Source organism: Magnolia sinica, chromosome 16 (genome assembly GCF_029962835.1).
Source record: "Magnolia sinica isolate HGM2019 chromosome 16, MsV1, whole genome shotgun sequence".
Lineage (NCBI taxonomy): Eukaryota > Viridiplantae > Streptophyta > Magnoliopsida > Magnoliales > Magnoliaceae > Magnolia > Magnolia sinica.
The window spans coordinates 56,276,146-56,296,464 of NC_080588.1; the positions used below are offsets into that span (position 1 = coordinate 56,276,146).

General features: G+C 33.1%; 1 long non-coding RNA gene across 1 annotated transcript; it reads right to left on the reverse strand.

Annotated features, from left to right (window-relative positions):
- Positions 1–16,116: 16,116 nt before the first annotated feature.
- Positions 16,117–17,989, reverse strand: LOC131229288 (uncharacterized). The gene is made up of 3 exons (XR_009163247.1): positions 17,912–17,989; positions 17,540–17,602; positions 16,117–16,236 (listed from the first exon to the last, which is right to left on the reverse strand). It is a non-coding gene; the product is annotated as an uncharacterized LOC131229288 (long non-coding RNA).
- Between the last annotated feature and the right edge of the window lie 2,330 nt (positions 17,990–20,319).

A 20,319-nucleotide genomic window follows, 5' to 3' on the forward strand; every position in this document is an offset into this window, starting at 1 on the left:
CCACAAAATAAACAATCCTATGGAAAAAAATAAATGAAAAGAGAGAGAACATATGAGAGGTGATCCTTATCTCCTTTGATGGATTCAAGCTGCATGCACCCTACCCAACTTCCTATAAAGAGAAGTTATATGGGTCTTGGAATAATGTTGGTGACAAATCCACCTTGTCTATTAATATTATCATATTGAGTTAGGACATGACTCTAAAAATGAGATAAATCCAAATCTCAAATAATTTATGCTATAAGAGATGGTGGAGATGGAAATAGATGCATTATGATGCTTGAGTTCGTGTATGCTTGCCAACAAAGCAAGATTTTCTTGTTTGTTGCCATATGACTGGACTACATTATTACATCAATCGGGTTTGGGTTTAGGTCTGGGTTTTCAAGTTTAGGTTTAGGTTTAAGTTAAGGAGTTGAGATTAGGATTAGGTGTAGGTTTAGGTTTAGGGATTTGAGAATACATTTAGGTTTTAGATTTAGGTTTAGGTTTAGGTTATAGGTTATAGGTTTAAGTTTACATTTTAGGTTATAGGTTATAAGTTTAGGTTATAGGTTATAGGTTATAGGTTAGGGTTTAGGTTATAGGTTTTAGTTTAGGTTTAGGTTTAAGTTAAGGTTTAGGTTTAGGTTATAGGTTTAGGTTAAGGTTTTGGTTTAGGTTATAGGTTATAGGTTATAGGCTATAGCTTTAGGGAATTGAGAATAGGTTAAGGTTTAGGTTTAGGCAATCGGGTTCGGGTTCGGGATCGGGTTTAGGTTTGGGTTTTCAAGTTTAGGTTTAGATTTAGGTTAGGGAGTTAAGATTAGGATTAGGTGTAGGTTTAGGTTTAGGGATTTTAGAATACATTTAGGTTTTAGGTTTAGGTTTAGGTTTTAAGGTTAGATTTAGGTTATAGGTTTAAGTTTAGGTTATAAGTGTATGTTATAGGTTTAGGTTTAGGTTTAGGTTAGGTTATAGGTTAAGGTTTAGGGAATTGAGTTTAGGTTATAGGTTATAAGTTTAGGTTATAGGTTATACGTTATAGGTTAAGGTTTAGGTTATAGGTTAAGGTTTAAGTTTAGGTTTTAGGTTTTGGCTTAGGTTAATGTTGTAGGTTATAGGTTTAAGTTATAAGTTTATGTTAATGTTGTAGGTTATAGGTTTAGGTTTGGGTTTAGGTTTAGGGATTTGAGAATACATTTAGGCTTTAGGTTTTGATTTAGGTTTTAAGTTTAGGTTAAGGTTATAGGTTTAGGTTTAGGTTTAGGTTAAGGTTATAGGTTTAGGTTTAGGTTTTGGGATTTCAGAATAGGTTTAGGTTGTAAGGTTTAGGGAGTTGATTTAGGTTTTAAGTTTAGGTTAAGGTTATAGGTTTAGGTTTAGGTTTAGGTTAAGGTTATAGGTTTAGGTTTAGGTTTTGGGATTTCAGAATAGGTTTAGGTTGTAAGTGTAGGTTTAAGTTAATGTTGTATGTTATAGGTTCGGGTTATAAGTTTATATTAATGATGTAGATATATGTTTAGGTTATATGTTTATGTTTAGGTTTAGGTTTAGGGATTTGAGAATACATTTAAGTTTTAGGTTTTACGTTTAGGTTAAGGTTACAGGTTTAGGTTATTGGTTTAGGTTTAGGTTATATGTGTAGGTTACAGGTTTAGGTTTAGGTTAGGTTATAGGTTAAGATTTAGGGAATTGAGAATAGGTTAAGGTTTATGTTTAGGAAATCGGGTTCGGGTTTGGGTTTGGGTTTTTAAGTTTAGGTTTAGGTTAAGGAGTTGAGATTAGGATTAGGTGTAGGTTTAGGTTTTGGGATTTAAGAATGTATTTAGGTTATAGGTTTAGGTTATAGGTTTAGGTTTAGGTTTAGGTTTAGGTTATAGGTTATAGGTTATAGGTTATAGGTTATAGCTTTAGGGAATTGAGAATAGGTTAAGGTTTAGGTTTAGAAAATCGGGTTCGGGTTCGGGATCTGGTTTAGGATTAGGTTTTCAAGTTTACATTCAAGTTAAGGAGTTGAGATTAAGATTAGGTGTAGGTTTTGGTTTAGGGATTTGAGAATACATTTAGGTTTTAGATTTTAGGTTTAGGTTAAGTTAATGTTTAGGTTATAGGTTTAGGTTAGGTTTAGGTTTAGGTTATAGGCTATAGGTTATAGGTTATAGCTTTAGGGAATTGAGAATAGGTTAAGGTTTAGGTTTAGGAAATTGGGTTTGGGTTCGAGATCAGGTTTAGGTTTGGATTTTCAATTTTAGGAATAGGTTTAGGTTAGGGAGTTGAGATTAGGATTAGGGGTAGGTTTAGGTTTAGGGATTTGAGAATACATTTAGGTTTTAGGTTTAGATTTAGGTTATAGGTTTAGGTTTAGGTTGTTTATGTTTAGGTTAGGTTATAGGTTAAGGTATAGGGAATTGAGTTTAGGTTATAGGTTATAGGTTTAGGTTATAGGTTATACGTTATATGTTAAGGTTTAGGTTTAGGTTATAGGTTTTAGGATTTGAGAATAGGTTTAGATTATAAGTATAGGTTTAGGTTAATGTTGTTATAAGTTTATATTAATGTTGTAGGTTATAAGTTTAGGTTTAGGTTTTGGTTTAGGAATTTGAGAATACATTTAGGTTTTAAGCTTAGGTTTAGGTTTTGGTTTAGGTTAAGGTTACATTTAGGTTTTAGGTTTAGGTTTATGTTAAGGTTACAGGTTTAGGTTTAGGTTTAGGTTAGGTTATAGGTTAAGGTTTAGGGAATTGAGTTTAGGTTATAGGTTATTGGTTTAGGTTATAGGTTATAAGTTAAGGTTTTGGTTAGAGGTTAAGGTTTAGGTTTAGGTTATAGGTTTAGGTTTAAGTTATAGGTTATAGCTTTAGGGAATTGAGAATAGGTTAAGGTTTAGGTTTAGGAAATCAAGTTCGGGTTCGGGATCAGGTTTAGGTTTGGGTTTTCAAGTTTAGGTTTAGATTTAGGTTAGGGAGTTGAGATTAGGATTAGGTGTAAGTTTACGTTTAGGGATTTGAGAATACATTTAGGTTTTAGGTTTAGGTTTAGGTTTTAGGTTTTGGTTTAGGTTATAGGTTTAGGTTTAGGTTATAAGTGTAGGTTATAAGTTTAGGATTAGGTTAGGTTATAGGTTAAGGTATACGGAATTGAGTTTAGGTTATAGGTTATAAGTTATACGTTATAGGTTAAGGTTTAGGTTATAAGTTAAGGTTTAGTTTTAGGTTATAGGTTTAGGTTTAGGTTAAGGTTTAGGTTTAGGTTATTGGTTTTGAGATTTGAGAATAGGTTTAGGTTATAAGTATAGGTTTAGGTTAATGTTGTAGGTTATAGGTGTAGGTTATAAGTTTATGTTAATGTTATAGGTTATAGGTTTAGGTTATAAGTTTAGGTCTAGGTTTAGGTTTAAGGACTTGAGAATACATTTAGGTTTTAGGTTTAGGATAAGGTTTTACATTGAGGTTAAGGTTATAGGTTTAGGTTTAGGTTATAAGTGTAGGTTATAGGTTTAGGTTTAGGCTGTAGGTTTAGGTTAAGGTTTAGGTTTAGGTTGTAGGTTTAGGTTAAGGTTTAGGTTTAGGTTATAGGTTTTGGGATTTGAGAATAGGTTTAGGTTATAAGTATAGGTTTAGGTTAATGTTGTAGGTTATAGGTTTAGGTTATAAGTTTAGGTTTAGGTTTAGGTTATAGGTTTTGGGATTTGAGAATAGGTTTAGGTTATAAGTATAGGTTTAGGTTAATGTTGTAGGTTATAGGTTTAGGTTTAGGTTTAGGGACTTGAGAATACATTTAGGTTTTAGGTTTAGCATAAGGTTTTACATTTAGGTTAAGGTTACAGGTTTAGGTTTAGGTTTAGGTTATAAGTGTAGGTTATAGGTTTAGGTTTAGGTTAGGTTATAGGTTAAGGTTTAGGGAATTGAGTTTAGGTTATAGGTTATAGGTTATAGGTTAAGGTTTAGGTTTAGGTTATAGGTTTAGGTTTGGGTTAAGGTTTAGGTTTAGGTTACAAGTTTTGGGATTTGAGATTAGGTTTAGGTTATAAGTATAGGTTTAGGTTAAGGTTGTAGGTTATATGTTTAGGTTAATATTGTAGGTTATAGATTTAGGTTTAGGTTTAGGTTTACGTTTAGGGATTTGAGAATACATTTACATTTTATGTTTAGGTTTAGGTTAAGGTTACGGGTTTAGGTTTAGGTTTAGGTTTAGGTTATAAGTGTAGGTTATAGGTTTAGGTTTAGGTTAGGTTATATGTTAAGGTTTAGGGAATTGAGTTTAGGTTATAGGTTAAGGTTTAGGTTATAGGTTAAGGTTTAGGTTTAGGTTATAGGTTTAGGTTTAGGTTAAGGTTATAGGTTTAGGTTTAGGTTTTGGGATTTGAGAATAGGTTTAGGTTATAAGTATAGGTTTAAGTTAATGTTGTACATTATAGGTTTGGGTTATAAGTTCATATTAATGATGTAGGTCATAGGTTTAAGTTATAGGTTTATGTTCAGGTTTTGGTTTAGGGATTTGAGAATACATTTAGGTTTTAGATTTAGGTTTAAGTTTTATGTTTAGGTTAAGGTTACAAGTTTAGGTTATTGGTTTAGGTTTAGGTTATAAGTGTAGGTTATAGGTTCAGGTTTAGGTTAGGTTATAGGTTAAGGTTTAGGGAATTGAGAATAGGTTAAGGTTTACGTTCAGGAAATCAGGTTCGGGTTTAGGTTTGGGTTATCAAGTTTAGGTTTAGGTTAAGGAGTTGAGATTGGGATTAGGTGTAGGTTTAGGTTTTGAAATTTGATAATACATTTAGATTTTAGGTTTAGGTCTTGGTTTTAGGTTTAGGTTAAGGGTATAGGTTTGGGTTTAGGTTTAGGTTTAGGTTTAGGTTTTAAGTTTAATTTAGGTTAAGGAGTTAGTTAGGATTAGGTGTAGGTTTAGGTTTAGGAATTTGGAATCTTTAGGTTTTGGTTTAGGTTTAGGTTTTAGGTTTAGGTTAAGTTTAGGTTTAAGTTTAGGTTTAGGTTAGGTTATAGGTTATAGGTTATAGGTTTAGGTTTAGGTTTAGTTTAGGGAATTGAGAATAGGTTAAGGTTTAGGTTTAGGTGGGTTTTGGGTTTGGGATGGGTTTAGGTTTGGGTTTTAAGTTTAGGTTTAGGTTTAGGTTAGAGAGTTGAGATTAGGTTAGGTTTAGGTTTAGGTTTAGGTTTAGGTTAGAGAGTTAGTTAGGTTAGGTTTAGGTTTAGGTTTGGGATTTGAGAATAATTTAGGTTTTAAGTTTAGGTTTATTTTAGGTTTAGGTTTAGGTTTAGGTTTAGGTTTGGGTTAAAGTGTAGGTTTAGGTTTAGTTTAGGTTAGGTTTAGGTTAAGGTATAGGGTTGGTTTAGGTTTAGGTTTAGGTTTAGGTTAAGGTTATAGTTTAGTTAAGGTTTAGGTTTGGTTTAGGTTTAGTTTTAGGTTATAGGTTTTGGGTTTAGTAGGTTTAGGTTATAAGTAAGGTTTATGTATAATCGTAGGTTATAGGTTTAAGTTATAAGTTTAGTTAATGTTTAGGTTTTAGGTTTAGGTTTTAGGTTTAGGTTTAGGGTTTAAGTAATTTAGGTTTTAGGTTTAGGTTTGATTTTAGTTTAGGTTAAGGTTATAGGTTTAGGTTTAGGTTTAGGTTTTGGTTTAGGTTATAAGTTAGGTTAAGGTTTAGGTTTAGGTTAGGTTATAGGTTTGGTTAAGGTTTAGAAATTAGTTTAGGTTTAATTTAAGTTTAGGTTAAGGTTATAGGTTATATGTTAAGGTTAGGTTATAGGTTAAGGTTTAGGTTTGGTTTGGTTTAGGTTTAGTTAAGGTTTAGGTTTAGGTTAAGGTTTTATTTGAAATGATTTGGTTTGTTGGTTAGTTTGTTTAGTTTGGTTTAGTTAAAGTTTAGTTAATGTTGTAGGTTTAGGTTTAGGTTATAATTTTTGGTTTAGGGTTTAGTAATTTAGGTTTAGGTTTAGTTTTGTTTAGGTTAAGGTTAAATTTAGGTTAATGTTAGGTTTAGGTTAAAGTGGTTATAGGTTTTGGTTTTGGTTAGGTTTAGGTTAAGGTTTAGGAATTGGTAGGTTAAGGTTTAGGTTTAGAAAATTGGTTTGGTTTTTTTTTAGGTTTGGATTTTAAGTTTTGGTTTAGGTTAAGGGTTGGTTAGGTTAGGTTAGGTTTAGGTTTAGGAATTTGAGAATAATTTAGGTTTTAGGTTTAGGTTGGTTATGGTTTAGGTTTGGTTTTGGTTTAGGTTTAGGTTTAATTTAGGGAATTGAGAATAGGTTAAGGTTTAGGTTTAGAAAATCGGGTTTCGGTTCGGGATCAGGTTTAGGTTTGGGTTTTCAAGTTTACGTTTAGGTTAAGGAGTTGAATTAGGATTAGGTGTAGGTTTAAGTTTAAGGATTTGAGAATACATTTAGGTTTTAGGTTTATGTTTAGGTTTTAGATTTAGGTTTAGGTTAGGTTTAGGTTTAGGTTATAGGTTATAGCTTTAAGGAATTGAGAATAGGTTAAGGTTTAGGTTTAGGAAATCATGTTCGGTTTCGGGATCGGGTTTATGTTTGGGTTTTTAAATTTAGGTTTAGGTTTAGGTTAGGGTGTTGAGATTTGGATTAGGTGTAAGTTTAGGTTTAGGGATTTATGAATACATTTAGGTTTTAGGTTTAGGTTTAGGTTTAGGTTATAGGTTTAAGTTTAGGTTATAATTATAGGTTATAGGTTTAGGATTAGGTTAGGTTATAGGTGTAGGTTTAGGGAATTGAGTTTAGGTTATAGGTTATAGGTTTAGGTTATTTGTTATACGTTATAGGTTAAGGTTTAGGTTATAAGTTAAGGTTTACTTTTAGGTTATAGGTTTAGATTTAGGTTAAGGTTTAGGTTTAGGTTATAGGTTTTGTGATTTGAGAATAGGTTTAGGTTATAAGTATAGGTTTAGGTTAAGTTTGTAGGTTATAGGTTTATGTTATAAGTTTTTGTTAATGTCGTAGGTTATAGGTTTAGGTTATAGGTTTAGGTTTATGTTTAGGTTTAGGTTTAGGGACTTGAGAATACATTTAGGTTTTAGGTTTAGGATACGGTTTCACATTTAGGTTAAGGTTACGGGTTTAGGTTTAGGTTTAGGTTTAGGTTTAGGTTATAAGTGTAGGTTTAGGTTTAGGTTTAAGTTATAGGTTTAGGTTAAGGTTATAGGTTATAGGTTAAGGTTTAGGTTTAGGCTATAGGTTTAGGTTTTAGTTAAGGTTTAGCTTTAGGTTATAGGTTTTGGGATTTGAGAATAGGTTTAGGTTATAAGTATAGGTGTAGGTTAATGTTGTAGGTTATAGGTTTATGTTATAAGTTTATGTTAATATTGTTAGTTATAGGTTTAGGTTTAGTTTTAGGGACTTCAGAATACATTTAGGTTTTAGGTTTAGGATAAGGTTTTACATTTAGTTAAGCTTACAAGTTTAGGTTTAGGTTTAGGTTAGGTTATAGGTTAAGGTTTAGGGAATTGAGTTTAGGTTATAGGTTGTAGGTTAAGGTTTAGGTTATAGGTTAAGGTTTAGGTTTAGGTTATAGGTTTTGGTTTAGGTTAAAGTTTAGGTTTAGGTTATAGGTTTTGGGATTTGAGATTAGGTTTAGGTTATAAGTATAGGTTTAGGTTAATATTGTAGGTTATAGGTTTAGGCTTAGGCACTTCAGAATACATTTAGGTTTTAGGTTTATCTTGAGGTTTTACGTTTAGGTTAAGGTTATAGGTTTAGGTTTAGGTTTAGGTTAGGTTATAGGTTAAGGTTTGGGGAATTGAGTTTAGGTTATAGGTTATAGGTTTAAATTATAGGTTATAAGTTATAGGTTAAGGTTTAGGTTTAGGTTATAGGTTATAGGTTTAGGTTTAGGTTATAGGTTTTCGGATTTGAGAATAGGTTTAGGTTATAAGTATGTGTTTATTTTCAAGTTTAATTATAGGTTTAGGTTTAAGTTTAGTTAAGTTGAGGTTATAGGTTTGGTTGTAGGTTTAGGTTTAGGTTTAGGTTTGGTTTATGTATTTGGTCATTTAAGTTTTGGTTTAGGTTTTAGTTAGGTTGAGGTTAAAGTTTAGGTTATAGGTTTAGGTTTATAAGTGTAGGTTTTAGGTTTAGGTTTAGGTTAGGTTATAGGTTAAGGTTTAGGGAATTGAGAATAGGTTAAGGTTTAGGTTTGGGTTTTAATTTAGTTTAGGTTAAGGAGTTGGATTAGGATTAGGTGTAGGTTTAGGTTTTGGGATTTGAGAGTGCATTTAGGTTTTAGGTTTAGGTTTAGGTTAAGGTTTAGGTTTAGGTTATAGGTTTGGGTTTAGGTTTAGTTTAGGTTATAGTTTTAGGGAATTAGAATAGGTTAAGGTTTAGGTTTAGGAAATGGGTTCGAGGGAGAGGGTTTAGGTTTGGGTTTTGTTTAGGGAGTTGAGAGTTGAGAATTGGATAAGGTGTAGGTTTAGGTTAAGATTTGGGAATACATTTGGTTTTAGGTTTAGGAGGTTAAGGTTTTAGGTTTAGGTTTTAATTTAGGTTAGGTTTAGGTTTAGGTTTAGGTTATAATTAGAGGTTTAGTTTTGGGAATTGAGAATGGTTAAGGTTTAGGTTTAGGAAATGGGTTCAGTTCGGGATCGGGTTTAGGTTTGGGTTTTCAAGTTTCTGTTTAGGTTTAGGTAATGTTTGGGTTTAGGTTTAAGGTTTTGAAATACATTTGGTTTTAAGTTTAGGTTAAGTTATAGGTTAATTATAGGTTTAGGTTGGTTATATTTAGCTTTAATTTAAAATTAAGGTTTAGAGGAAATCTTGGGTTTGGGGGGTTTAGGTTTTTTTATTTAAGTTTATTTTTTAGGAGTTGAGATTAATTAGGTGTAGGTTTAGGTTTAAATTTAAGTAATTTAGGTTTTGGTTAAGGAGGTGAGATTAGGTTTAGGTTTAATTTAAGTTATAGGTTATAGTTGTTAAGGTTTAGGTTAAGCTTTAGGTTATAGGTTAAGGTTAAGGTTTTTTATTAATTTTATTTGAGAAAGGTTTAGGTTTAGGTTTTGGGGAACCAAACTCAAGTCCTAAAACCCAATTGGGGCCATAAAATTTTGTCCTAATTTTGTTTTATTCCTTCTTGGTCAGGTTATGTGAATTAAATATTGGACTAAAAAAATGGTTTCATAAAACCATAGTGGGGGAACATGATTTTATTTTATAATTATTTTAGGTGTGGTTTAGGTTTTTAACAGGCCTATAACAATTTCGACTAATAAAACAGCTTGCCAAATTCACACCCAAAAAAAAGGACATTCCTGGTATAACGAGGTTCCCACCTTTGGACCCCCGCTAACACCGGATAGTTACCACATCCAAGTTTTATAATTTCGGCAAATCAAAAACCCACCAAATGGCAACCATTAATGTTATCCATAAAAATGAAAATTCACATGGTCAAAAGGTTCTCACCTTTCAAGTCCACCGAATGTTCCGGGTACAGGTCGCTATAATTTGACTAAACATTTAAAAACAACAAAAAGGTAAATAAAGCAAGAAAATCCAATGAAGATTTGAGGGGAATTCATGATTCCTTTATATACTGGTTATTTTGATTGTTATACCAAGATGTTGAATTCAAATGTGAGAGGGTTGCATTAAGGACTAATTCCTTCAAAGCAACAAGTTATGGACAAAATGGGTAAAATGTACAATTTTTCCTAGTAAAATTAGTTATAACATTGGTATTTCCTCTATTCAAAATGGTGTCCATTAAAAGCAATTCTTAAAAAACAGTTTAATCGGCTTAGAACTTCTTTTCTCCTACCTTCCAATTTCTCCTTCATATCAGAAAGAGACTCGAGTATGTCTCTGTTTTGTTACAATAAACAAATATCTAGTTTTTTTAAAGATGACGTTCTTACCATTTTCAGATACTATCATGATTGGGTTGTTGTATGTTTCCTTCACATAGGTGATAGCATTGTACATACCCCAAGGAACAATGTAGAGCTAGTTTGAGTGTGCCTAAATTAATTCATTCTTCCATCAATACAACTCAACAACACGAAATTGTAAAATTCAATATGATCTTATTCCAATACAACATGGAGGCTGGAATTTGAGTTTATTTTTATTTTTTTCAAAATTCTCTCTTCTTTTTTTTTATTTTAATTTCAATCATGGAGATGGAGAACCTTAGAAAGTCAAATTAGGCTATGTCCAGTCCTATTTTGGGGTCAAAACAAAAGATTTAGTAGGATTCATCGAAGCGAAATGGGAAATGGATTTTTATAAGAAAAATCAGGAAAAGGGTCTATCGATCACTCAGCTCAAAATTTTAAATAATTCAAAAATTCAAATGATTTAAAAGGGGGAGATTACCTCACTTATTCTTTAGTTTTCATGGGAAGAAGAAAGCTGCATGGGTTGGCTTCAACACCGAAAAATGAAGAAAAGGCCCAAGGGGAGAAATTCGAAGGACAAGAAAAATGAAACAAGAGGTTTAAAGAAAGAAAAGGGAAATGCTTAGAGAAGAGGAGAAAAGAAGAGAAATTGCAACTTAAATGGGTAATGGATGAAAAGGAAAAACAAGTAAAATGGGTTTGACAATGCAAAACCAAGTTATTTGACAAAATGAAATAAAAGTTGAGTGGAATTCAACAATTTAGTGGGAATGGTTAACGTTAAATTAACATATCATGCCAACTTTTTAGTCATGTATGTCAATTTGCTTTTTAAAACTTCCTTATAAAGGCATTGTAAACGGTCAAGGGAAGATTCCCATTTCTAATGGATTGATCTACAAGGTGGGCCAAAATATTAATTACGGTGCCAACCATGAATATGTAACCTCAAAATAACCACTTTAGTATTGGAAATCTGTATGTCTAGCTTTTAGATGAGGGAAACAATCACCTTATAAAATTGCCATGAATGGTTGACCATTCAAAATTGAAGGGGTCCCTAATTGGGACCATCCACCTAATTTGGTCCTACTTTGCATGGACCATGGCTAAAAGCATCTAACTAGTAGGACAACCTGCAATTTTTTTCAAAACCTTAAAAATCATTTTAATTTCTATTTATAATTAAAAAAATGGTACAAAAAATAATAAAACTAGGCATAAAAAAAAGTTGAATAAATACCATTATAAAAATGGCCAAGAGGGTTTAATTGAAACAATTTTTTTCAAAAAAAGATGGGAAAACAAACATCCTTGTTATTTATGGAATTTGTTTTATTGATGGGCCCACCTTTGTAGTCATTAACTTGTTGCCCATTTTAAAGTTATTTTAATGATCAAAAAAATAAAGGGAGATCCAAATCTTGGTGGCCACACCTAATGTGGAGATCAATTCCATACCTAATCCCTTCTAATCCCACCCCCAAAACACGCCCTAAAATTCAAAATCTTGAGAACCAATCAAAACCCTAAATCCCCAAACCCAAATCTTTAATTAAAAGAAGGTCCTCACTATTGAATGATTCCCGAGTTCTAGAGGAGAGAGAAAAAGAAAGGGGCATCATGGGTGGGGTTCAAACACCACAAGAGGAAGCAAACAAAAAAAGGGGGGAAAAGGGGGGGAAAGAAAGAAAGACAAGCACTAAAATAAGAAGATACATCAAATAAGAAAGAGAAAAACACAAGAGAAAAAGAGGAAGAAAAATTCTTCCAATGCTAGAAAGATTTGAGGATCTTATAAACACTTATGAGTATTGGGTTCCAAATCCATCCATTTTGAGATATTTTTTAGGGCATAAAAGAATGGGAATAAAAAAATTATACCTAAGAGAAAATAGGGGGAAGTGATTAAAGTTAAATATATACCCCCAAATAATCTTTATTTGAAATAACTTGTTCAAAATTAAAAAGACAAAATAATGTAAACCTAAATATTAGCTTGTCTAAAACTTTCGGGCCTTTAAAGTTTTTAAGGGGGTTCATTGCCCCACTTCCCTTTTTGGCTTTGGAATCTTTGGTTTTAAAAAACTCTCCAAATGGATGGAATGTGGATATAACACATAATAGTGGGGCCCAAAAATGAGAGGAAAAATATGTCCAACCAATAAAAAATATATTGGATATCCTCATTAAAACCTCTAAGGCCCTTATCTTTTATTTGGCATCAATCTGTTTTTTAGGTCTATAGGCCTAAGAAAGGGAAAAACAAAAATCATTTACCAAAATTTTATGGCCCCAAGTTTTAAATGGTTGAGTATTCAACACACTTGAATGTGGTCCATTTCAAATTGGGTAGCCTATTTTTTCTCAGCCATAAGATATCTTTAAAAATAAAGGATCATGGTTAAACACATACATCAGGTGGGGCCCACACAAATGAACAGTCCTTTAATGATGGGAATCATTATCCTCGCTGCTATTTTGGGTGTGGTCCATTTAATCTTTAATTGTTATTTTGGATAATTCAAAAATAATTGAAAAAATAAGGTTGGGTTATCCCAAATTTTTAGTAAATCCAAAACTAGTGGACCTGCCACACAAAACAGTGGAGATAATGATTTCCATTAAAAACTTCCTGGGCCCAACGTAATGTTTATTTGCCACCAACTGTTGATAAATAAAAAATAGAATAAAGGAAAAACAAAATCCTTACCAAATTCTATAATGTTTTTTTTGGGGATTTTAATCCCCATTTACATTAACCTTACTTGCCCCATTTTTATTAATACTTAAAATGTCAGAAAAATCGAATTATGAAAAGTAATAGACTTTCCACACCTATAATAATAAGGGGTTTCCTTAAAACTTTTAATCAAATTGGGCCCCCTAAATGTATTAATATTAACCCATATTATGGGTTCCCACGAAGGGGTCGGACCATTTTGATTAAAATCAGGGGCCCCACCAATATTTTTATTTTTAATTTTCACAATTTTATTGTGAATTTCACATATATAACTGATTTTTGGACTTAAAAAGGGGACACATCAAATCAGTTGATAAAACATCATGATGGGCCCCAAAAACTTACTAAATTAATTTTAGGTTCCGGGTGTAATAATTGGGTAAATTTTAAAAATTTTGCCCATTTTCTGTGGTCCATTTATTATTTTACCATATTACCCTCAATTTGTGTTATTCGAATTGTCATTGGAAAAGTATTGGGAAAAAGATTGTAAAATTGAGGAATTTTGATTTAAAATTAAGTTTTTATTTTTTAAACTTCTCGTTTTAAAAATTTAAAGGTTTTTTAAATAAAATAGGGTGAAATAGTGGTTGTATTATAAATAAATAATGTGATTAAAGTTGTTTGTTTGGTGTTTGAATGGGTTAATAAAAACCATTAATTTAGAGAGATTAAAATAAAAGGAAAGTATTAGAAAATTTAAAGTTAAGTTTAAAAAAGGTAGATTGTAAGTTTGAATATATAAGTTTGTTAAAATTAAAATAAAAGTTAATGTAATTTTTTTTTTGGACAGCTTGGACATTGGGTGCTCTCTTTAGGAGCTTAGGAGGTTGTTAGAGAATGAGAGAGAAAGAATTACTTGAAACATAAATCACAATTCACAACTAGTTAACTATAATTGGAAAGGTTAAATGTTATCAATTTAGTAAGAAAGTGATAAAGGAAAAAATTATGTTAAGATTTTTTACCCAAATCGAAGTTAGAATCGACGATGTAGTGACGGTGGGGTGGTGATTCAACACGAGGAGCAGTGGGAATGAATCCCAGTAACGATCTCCTGAACTCTCTCTCTCTCTCTCTTCTCCTCACTCCTTTCATCACTTTTCTCTCTTCTCTCCCCTAAGGTTAGGAAAATTCGTATGGAATGAGAGAGGGGTGGGTTAAGATTCTTATATAGGCCCAGAACTGGTCCAAATGGCCCCAAGGCTATGGTATACTTAGGGCATAGCCAAAGGGTGGCTGTTTCAGGCTAACGGAGATCATCTGGAGGTCCATTGCTCACATACGGTCTGAAAAAAGTTCCCTGACAATGAATCTACACCAGGTTAAGATTTTAGTCCGATCGAATTAGTGGATCAATCGTGGAGGACCTGTTTCAGTTCAACGGTCATCGTCTCCCGATCAGGGCCACAAGTATACCAATGGGTGCAGGAAAATTTCCCTAATCTAAGGGTGTAGTTGGGTCAGAATCTGACGGTCTAAAACCTTAAATTTGTCCTGCAAGCGAACGGCCCAATTCACTCAAGTTTGAGTTCATTTTCTAAAGATATTCTCGTTTCTCACACACTTCACTTCAGGCTCAAGTTGTGCATTTCTGGATACTATTTGGACTCGATTCCCGTTATGCTTAAGGTGGTTATAACCTTTTAGTTTTGCAATCATCAGACTTTCAACGTGCAGTCCAAGCCCGATATAGAGTTTCAATGTGCTCCCGAGAGCAATTGGGTTTTGAGATTGATCCTAGGTTTTTAAGAAATGTTAAGTCGCTAAATTCGTCGCTAAAACACCGAGGTAGAAAGGTTTTATCGACGAAAAATTCGAATCGTCGCCAAAGGCAATATTTTTAGCTACAAAAATTTTTGTCGCTAAAAAAACATCACAAGACTTTTAGCAGCAAAAATTTTCGCTGCCAAAAATATACGTTCCACTTTTAGCGACGAAAATTTTCGTCGCTAAAAAAATATCACAAGACTTTTAGCAGCAAAAATTTTCGCTGCCAAAAATATACCTTAAACTTTTAGCGACGAAAATTTTCGTCGCTAAAAAAACTGTACAAGACTTTTAGCAGCGAAAATTTTCGCTGCCAAAAATATAAGTTCAACTTTTAGCGACGAAAATTTTCGTCGCTAAAAAAATTTTACAAGACTTTTAGCAGCGAAACTTTTCGCTGCCATAAATATCTTAAAAAAACTTTACAAAACTTTTAGCAGCGAAAGTTTTCGCTGTTAAAAAATATTCGTTCCACTTTTAGTGACGAAAATTTTCGCCGTTAAAAAAACTTATAAGACTTTTCAGTAGCGAAAATTTTTGCTTCTAAAAATATTTGTTCGAACTTTTAGCGACGAAAATTTTCGTTGCTAAAAATGCTTACAATACGCACAAAACTTTTACCTACGAAAATTTTCGTAGGTAAAAGTCTCTCACTCACTCCAAAATTGCTGGAATATTATATACACATGATATATAATATATTTCATCATATTCACATTCACATCCATATAAACCCAAACTAGCCATCCAAACATAAAAGTACATTCATCCAAACACAAACAATCTTATCACATCACAAAGAGTTGAAAGAAGTTATTAAGAATAGAAACATGACCAAATGACAATAAGCCGGCTTATAAAAATAAATGGTTGAGATTTTTAAACCAAATTATCATTATAGTTTCAAGGAGGGTCCATTTATCTCCCCAATGTTGAGTCATCTCAAAAGCAAAGGATTAGCAAAAAGCCAAAAACCAAACAATAGTATTGCAAAGGACCAGTGCAGCTAAGTTACAATGAAGACAGCACACAGAGAAATGGAGAAATTACAACGATTGCTTTATATCGGGAGGCAAAGAGCACTAAGTACAATGCAACTGAAGTCTTCACATTTTGGTATATAGCAAAGTGTAGAAATTTGCACATGAAGACACCCTTAACATGCAATAACTAATAGATAGGGCTAAAATGTTTCGATCTTATGGCCTTATGACAATGACAGCCAAGAATAGATTGCAAAGTTTAAGTTACATGAACCTTCACATTATTGCAAGACTTAATTAGTCTCTTTCATTCCCACTCAACTGCACACATGGTTTATGGATGGTGAATCCAGAACTATACATCTGATGAGTCATAATGCATGTGGTTGTCCAATGCTACAGTACACGAGGATTGAGTTCATGTTCTGATGGGTTCCTTGCGTGTTTGGTAAGAAAAAAAAAAACCTGGCTTAAAATGGTGTTACCTGATACCGAGTTATAACCTTTTCCTGAGAGAATCTACATACATATGAACCTGTAAAAATCAAGTAACAAGAAACATCTTAATGTGGACATAGAATTTCTTCATATTTCTAACATTTTTGGTTCTCAAACTCTACATTAGAAACTTATGTCAGAAACTTCAGGTTTTCTCAGATTAGTCAGTATTGCAAAACTCAAAAAATGATTTAGCCTCAAAGTAGACACCAACTTGATGAAAAAGGCCACCACCAATCCACCAACAAAAAAGGGTATCCACCTAAATTTGGTTGTGAAAACGAACCTATAGTAGATTTTACTGTTTCTCTGTAAGTTCTCAGCATTGAAAATCTGCAGATCATTGCTAGCATTACTTGATTTCTAGTACTTGAATCTTCATGCACTTGATTTCTTGGCTAGTACAAGAAAGCACCTGAAAGTATTAGAAAAGACACCCAAAGAACAAGTATTTTCCTATTTCTGAAATATGAAAAAAAAAATTGCAATTTGGATTGAAAGATGAGATGGACATATTAACTCCACCTGTCTTCTGCCTGTTTTTGAATCAGAACTTATGGGAGTATAGAATTTCTAGAATTTCTCAAGGCTAGGTAGCCTAGAGTGATAAAAATGCAATAAGGGTTCAATTTTAGGCTTCCATATTGGACGTTATCCATTTCAACTCAGTTTTCTGGTTTTTATCCAGTCTGTACAAAGATATAAAGTGAGACAAAAAATAAAAATAAAAATTGAAACTTGGTATAGATAGTTCATTCCTGGCAAAGAATTAAGATTGAGCAGGTTTTGCTTCAGTTTTCTGGGGAAATTAAACAGTATATGCATATGGTACATATCACCAATTGTGCCACTCGTTCAGCATTCCCACACTCATGCCAAAATCTATTCTGGCTCTAGCTGCTAGCTAATGCTACGTCACTACCATGTGTTCACAAGTTCACCCTTTCCATTTATAAATGAATAATTTACAAATAAAAGTAAAAATAAATAAAATTTGTTGAGTCCCATTTAGCAAGCAAATGTGTGACATTTGTAGCATTTGTTGTCTAAAATGTAGCTACCATTAAAACATGAGCTAGAATTCAAATAGTGCACAATTCTTAATCTCTGGTTCTCATCCACCATATGGCATAAATGCATGGCAAGTTGGCAACCCCAAACAATACAAATTACCCTTTAAAAAAAACAAAGAGCATACAAAATAACAAATTGAGGCCCCATTGTTGAATGTAGCCCAAATCCACACTTGATTCTGCGATCTTGACAATCTGATATTGCTCATTGAATTCGGGCCTCTAGCCATTTTATTTGCTAAATGCCAATTTGATAGCTAAATGGTGTTGAACTACCATTGTATCTTCAGTTTAAATCTTTAGTGTTTCAGTAAGCACAATAATCAATAACTTAAATGTGCATTTTATTAAATGTAAGCACTTAAAGATTGCTTCCCAAGATCCTTCCATGGGTACTACACTACATTCTTCAGTATTGCGACACTGCATCCACATGAAACTAACCACGCATGCGCATTATATAGGAACACAATTAATAGCATAAGCACACATCCTACCATGATCATGGGACCTGTGACTGCATAAACAACACATGACCATCAAGCAATATGCAAAGATCTGAAACAATCAAGTCAAGGACCATAAACGAATAATTTCCACATAAATAGATTCCTAGTTGAATTCTTACCTCAAGCACAACATCAGGATTAATTTCTGAAAGGGTCTGAGTGTCTGTCTTGGTCATGCCAACCTGAGATGGAAGAGAAATAAGATGCATAGATGTTAAGGGTCATACATGTAGATTCTCCATCAAAATTATTTTCAGTGTTAGATTTGTTCATATATCTTCCATTATTACAAATCACAAATTGTTCCAAGGGTTCACTACTCATGCAAGTTATAGTTAAACTATTGTGCCCTCAAGCACAATGCATCCAAACAGAGAAAATTGACAAGATGTGGAATAATGCATGCCTGGTCTGGAAGAAAGATGAGCCGATTCATGTTAGCTAACTATAATGTGTTATAATCGTACAACAAAAGATGTCCTATGCCACACCTTGTGAGCATCTCGGCAGTTCTGCTTTTCAAGTTGGAGCCATGCCCGTCCACATGTAGTTGCACATCCTAATATGAAAGATGCGTGTAACATCCCAGCTTTCCACAATTCTATTAGATGTGCCAGATTGATTAAATCTTCTTGTGCAAAATTTAGGTAGTTCTACTTTTCTCAAGTTGGAGACAATATCCAAAAGAAATGGATGGGTCCAAGATCAAGTCAGTCACAAATCTAGCAGGAATGAAAAAGAAATGGACAATAAGCATTTAATGTACATGTGTGGCCCATCAGATCTATGCACCGTCGCGAATTGTACACAAGGCAACCCATATAGTGTCTTGCACCTGATAAGCAGATTATATCATGCATCCATGTAAGCATTGTGGAACCTTGAGCCTAGACTCTTAATGATTGCTTCAACTTTGAATAGGCATCTTGCATCCAAATCACTAATACAAGTCAAACATTATGGAAACTCTTTGTAATATAGAAGCATACAAACATCCTCATGCTACAATTTGAAACATCATCCAAATATCTTTCACACTATTCATAAATGAGGAAGTAAGAATAGGAATCATAAAAGCAAACAAACTTTCACTGGAATTCTCCTTAATTACAGTTAGCAATTCCCTTTCCACAATCACACAGTAACAATGTTTAGAAAATCAAAACATGAACAAACCAAGTTTTAAATACTTGTGTCAGTCACTCAAATGCCCATGTCTACCAAGATTTAAAATTCAAAACGTTTACGGCCTACAAGCATTCAATAACCACCGTTTCATGATGTATGGTTCACTTTCGATTTGGATTTGCCACGTTTTTTCACTCATTTTATTTAAAAATGGCTGATTTCTCTCCAATGCTACCTTAATGGCCATGAATCAAATGGAATGATGGATGGGATTGTCCATGACAAACAAGTTGTCTAACCGTGCCATAAAGATAAGCTCGATCAAATACAAACTCAGCTAAACATGTGGCAAATCAAATCCTTTCACGTCAGGTTAGGTCAAGTCACCCAAAGTTATCCTTGGTGACTTGATCACCTGGCAATCCCATGCTCTATTTTTTCCATCCATTGTTTCATATTAGTTTAATGCATGAGCCCAGAAAATGAAATAAATTTAAATATCAGGTGGACCATATAATAGGAAACAGTGGTGTGATTGACCATTAAACACTTCTAAGGAGGGCACAAAAGTTTTGGATGAAGTTGATATTAGTTTTTTTTCCTCCATCTGGATTTTTGTGACCATATTAACAAATTAGATAGAAAATAAACATTATGATAAGCCTTATGAAGTTTTTAATGGTAGAGAAATAAACATTACAGTGTGCCTTGGGAAGTTTTTAATGGTCCAATATTAAATCACAACTATTTCTTATAGTGTGGTCCACCTTAGATTTTAATCTACCTCATTTATGAGCTCATGAGCTAAAATGACCTAGCAAAATAGATGGGCATCATGAATACATTCATCAAAGTGGGCCTCAAGGTAAGGGTTGCACCATCTTAGATGAGGCCAAGGCACATCTAATCCACTCTTCCATTTCTATCATCAACACGCGACTCAATCAAATCATGCCAAGTCAGCTCACAAGGGTAATCCACCTTCCCTCGCAACATGTCCTCCCGAGGGACTGATATACAAGAAATGTTTGCATACACCATCTTTATTTTCCTACAATTTATCATCTCAGTCTAAACATATGAGCTGTGAAAAACGTGGTTCATATTTCAAAGATCACTTGGGGAGAAAATTACAACAATATACTCATTAGATAGGCTATATTGATGCAATATTTGAATGTGGCCCATCATTTATATGATCTGGAATACACGAAGGGTGCAACAGTCAGACAGTAATGACGGTTGTAGAGTGAATATGGGTGCAGAAATCTTGGGTTTTATCTAGTGACTTAAAAGAGAAAACCTGGCATTATTGATGATGAGATGAAGCTTCAAATCACAGAAGGTGCCCCTGTTTACAACCAAATAGAATGTCACTAAGAAGTCTAAGATTGGTCTGTATTTTCCCAATTCCTTGTAGGATTCTATGCATGTTCAAAAGCAAAAGACAAACAAAATTTTAGAAAATGAAAATGAAGACAACCAGCTTCCTTCAGCTGTCCGTCCATTTCAGTCATATTAAAATTTCATTGGTCTAAAATATTTCTGCAAAATGATAATAGCCTGGCAACAAATGTAACTGTATCAGCAACTTGATGAAGACCTAAATCATGCTGTTTAATATACTTCATCAACAGAAAAATAAAAATAAAAAATCAGCAACTTACCTCAGTAATCAAGTAAAGGTTTTCTTCTTGCAACACATCCTCAAAATTTGAAGACACCTATCCCATGAATTAGATATACCCTTTCATGGTGAGCCATGGGCTTG